The sequence below is a fragment of the Triticum aestivum genome, chromosome 7D, assembly GCF_018294505.1.
Source record: "Triticum aestivum cultivar Chinese Spring chromosome 7D, IWGSC CS RefSeq v2.1, whole genome shotgun sequence".
In the NCBI taxonomy this organism is placed as follows: Eukaryota; Viridiplantae; Streptophyta; class Magnoliopsida; order Poales; family Poaceae; genus Triticum; species Triticum aestivum.
In genome coordinates, this window is record NC_057814.1 from 394,659,278 (window position 1) to 394,663,793 (window position 4,516).

A 4,516-nucleotide genomic window follows, 5' to 3' on the forward strand; every position below is an offset into this window, starting at 1 on the left:
AACATCCGAGTCGTCCGAATCGGACGAATCGGAGAGCAAAAACTTCTCGCACGGGGCTCAATTCCATCTACAAGAACAAGAATCGCACGCCGCGTCAACCAACTATGCATAGCGCTCAGCACAAAGCACAAGCAAACACTAACCGGCGGCTTGTGGGGCGGGTGATCCCGGGCGGCGATGAGGGGCGGCTCGAGGGCGGTCGATCCCCGACGGCGACAGCGACGAGGGGCGGCTCTTCTCGCCGGATCCGGGGGGAGGGAGCGGTGCAGCGTATCGGTGGGGGAGGGTGGGGACGCCCCCGCGGCGCGATTCCGCCCGTAGATTTGACCGGAATCGCCGGCGACGGACGGGCGGAACCAATGGCGGGCGGCGGCGGAAGGAGGTGTGGAAAGGGCGCAGGCTGAAATGTCCCTCCCGCCAACCGTTTCACTGTGATACGGGGCACCATAGGAGCGAGGTCGGAAACCTGCGTATTCAAGGGTTGGGGCCGAGATTTTGCCGCGCCCCTCAAAAAATTTACGGGCCGGTCGCGTTTGCGGGGTCTATTCGGGCGGGATTTTTCGCGCAGACCCGCATTTTGACGGTTATTTTGCGGACCGGTGCTTTTTGCGGGGTCCGCTAGAGTTGCTCTAACATGGTACATTCCTCTTCATGAAACGACACAAATATAATGGACACATAAAAAGGTAAGAAATAATTGCAAAAATAAAAACAAGTATACGGAACATAAAGAGGCAAAAAATACATCTCCTCCACTGCCGCCTGTATCTCAACAACAACAACAACAACAACAACAACAACAACAACAACAAAGCCTTTTAGTCCCAAACAGGTTGGGGTAGGCTAGAGGTGAAACTCATAAGGTCTCACAACCAACTCATGGCTCTGACACATGGATAGCAAGCTTCCACGCACCCCTGTCCATAACTAGCTCTTTGGTGATACTCAATCCTTCAGGTCTCTCTTAATGGACTCCTCCCATGTCAAATTCAGTCTACCCCGCCCTCTCTTGACATTCTCCGCACGCTTTAGCCGTCCGCTATGCACTGGAGCTTCTGAAGGGCTGCGCTGAATATGCTCAAACCATCTCATACGATGTTGGACAAGCTTCTCTTCAATTGGTGCTACCCCAACTCTATCTCGTATATCATCATTCCGGACTCGATCCTTCCTCGTGTGGTCACACATCCATCTCAACATACGCATCTTCGCCACACCTATCTGTTGAACATGTCGTCTTTTAGTCGGCCAACACTCAGCGCCATATAACATTGCGGGTCGAACCGCCGTCCTGTAGAACTTGCCTTTTAGCTTTTGTGGCACTCTCTTGTCACAAAGAATGCCATAAGCTTGGCGCCACTTCATCCATCCAGCTTTGATTCGATGGTTCACATCTTCATCAATACCCCCATCCTCCTGCAGCATTGACCCCAAATACCGAAAGGTGTCCTTCCGAGGTACCACCTGACCATCAAGGCTAACCTCCTCCTCACACCTAGTAGTACTGAAACCGCACATCATGTACTCGGTTTTAGTTCTACTAAGCCTAAACCCTTTCGATTCCAAGGTTTGTCTCCATAACTCTAACTTCCTATTTACCCCCGTCCGACTATCGTCAACTAGCACCACATCATCCGCAAAGAGCATACACCATGGGATATCTCCTTGTATATCCCTTGTGACCTCATCCATCACCAATGCAAAAAGATAAGGGCTCAAAGCTGACCCCTGATGTAGTCCTATCTTAATCGGGAAGTCATCGGTGTCGACATCACTTGTTCGAACACTTGTCACAACATTATCGTACATGTCCTTGATGAGAGTAATGTAGTTTGCTGGGACTTTGTGTTTCTTCAAGGCCCACCACATGACATTCCGCGGTATCTTATCATAGGCCTTCTCCAAGTCAGTAAACATCATATGCAAGTCCTTCTTTTGCTCCCTATATCTCTCCATAAGTTGACATATCAAAAAAATGGTTTCCATGGTCGACCTCCCAGGCATGAAACCAAACTGATGGAGAGATATAAATCCCCCATTTCATTGGGCATTTCATAATGCTAACCCTACCTCTCCATATCAACAAACCCTCGGCCCGTTGCCAATATCCAATCCATCTTATTTCATGGACAAAACTTCGAAAGTATTAACCCATGAGCCCAATATAGTGCCTAGCAGACAAGTTAGAACCATTTTCAGTGATCGAGTGAAAAAATGTGGCCTGTATGATTGTGTGAAAATGTCCGGCCAACTACACAATATTAAAAAAAAATCTACACAATAGAGAGCGTGCAACTAGCCCGCGATACAGGCCAACTGAACGTGCGTGTGTGTGCAAATAAAATGAAAAAAACAAAACACTGCCTGAACGACCTTTGTACCGCCATGCCAACTTGGTTTCCGTCCCTGTGCAACTTTACAGCTAACAAGAAGCCCTACGTCCAACTTGCCACGGATGAATTAGAGGTTTGTGCTGCCGCCTAAACTATATTCCCTCAAATTGCAACTGAAATGACGCCGAAAACACCACGTCGTCTATATTGGAAAAACTGAACGAACAGCCGGGAACACCAGACTGGAATCCTCGCCGTAGCTGGGTGATGCGGAGGCGACGTGCCACGAAAACCGTCTCCAAACCCGCACCACCGCTATGCGCTGCACGGTCATCTCGCCCCGCGACGGAACACCCAAAACGAGCGCGCCCCGCTATGTCTCGGCCGACCAGGTGGCACCTGGCGCTCACGGACGCACGATCCGCGCGCATCGAGCGGTCGAGCAACGGCCGCTCCGTTTCGTCAGATAGTGCACGCGCACGATGGAGCGTCCAGGACATAAATTAGGGTTCGACGTGGGGCCGGAGCTCAATCGCCGGCGGAGATGCTGGATGAGAACCCGGCATGGACGGGACAGAAGAGGCGCAAGTACGAAGCCCCATCTCTTACGTCATCCTCTGATGCTTATGGAGAGGCGATTGGCCAGGACAACGCAGAACGTCCCAATGAGATCGCGGATTCACCAGATGAGCTGGCGGACCTGGAAAATGATGTCATCAGCGAGGAGGAGTTCGGCGGATGCCTTAAGGTTTTAGCCACCAGGCGTGCTCCTATGATCATCACAGGGCGCAGGCTGGACGAGGAACATCAACGCGAGCTCTACGAGCGCCTCACTCTCTACCGCATCAAAGCTTCCAAGGTTCCTTCTCATCCATACCTACCCGTGGCGATATTTTGTTGTGAATGTTACTATTACTAGTCGACACTGTGTTCTTTTATAACTATTCATGTTTTGTGTTAATTTCTAATTTGCAATCCTCTTGTTTGCGCGGAATTTAATCTCGTACTGCTTATGTTTATGTTGTGTGTAGTTGGCACAAGGTTGTTTGCATAGATGATCAGAACGATGTGCCTTTGAGAAAGGAGTACTCCTCAGACAATCTGGAGGACCTGTTTGATTACTACAAGAAAGCTGACTCTGTGGATTGGTACTTTGACCGTGGCTACTGTTTGCTCGCTGACTTGGATGACTACCAGAGCCTTGTCCTTACTCCTTACCAATGGAGATGTAAGTGTGTCTGATTATAGACTCATAATGTGTGGCTAGTTTAGTGTTAATGCATAGAAAAACAGAACACAGGTTGCAATGGCATGTCCATGTTCTTTATTTACGGTTTACGAGGGTTATGGTCAACATGTAATTTATGTCTTATCTTTCTTAAAGCTCCATGGTACTAGAAATACCTTCTTTTTTACTTTGAAAAGTTCAGCTAGTTTAAGAAATACACTGTAGAATCTTCTGCCACAGGTAATTACATGTGGGTACTATTGTGTTTCCTGTTGATTGTAGCTTCAGAGATGAAAGGCTTAAGTTTTACATGAGTTTTTTTTTTTGCGAATAAGTTTTACATGAGTTACCATAAAAATCTTTGGTTCTTGGCAATATCATTTCCTAGCTGTTCATGATTTTTTTTTTCAGATTGATAGTTACTAAGCTAAGTAGCTGATTAACTGTGCATGTCTGTGGTGGTTTAGTCACATATTTGTGTGCGATTGAAGATCATGATTTAATGATCATAGTACTCGAATATGGTTAAGTTGCCATTGTATATTGTGATATAATGATCATTGCACTCAGCATACTGAATATGCACACGGTTAAGTTGTTGGTTGGCATTGTAAATCATGATGTCATGACTAATGAAAGTTGTACTCAGCATGTTGTATATCGTTAAGTTGTTGGTTGCCATTGTAAATCATGATGTAATGACCATTGTGATCAGCTTGTTTAAAGCGGATTAATTTTTGGTAACTAGGATATTTCTCTTATAGTCAACATTCGTTGAGGAGTTGAGTTAAGATATTTTGGACCAAATTACTTAGATCATAGGCATAACTTTTACAAATAGACGTCTGATTTCATCAATTTTTATAATCTAAGCTACTGCTTCTACGATAGCTCCACCTCCTCGTCTTGCTTTATTTTGCTTGTTTGCTTGAAGGCTTGGAGTCCTTTTCACTAG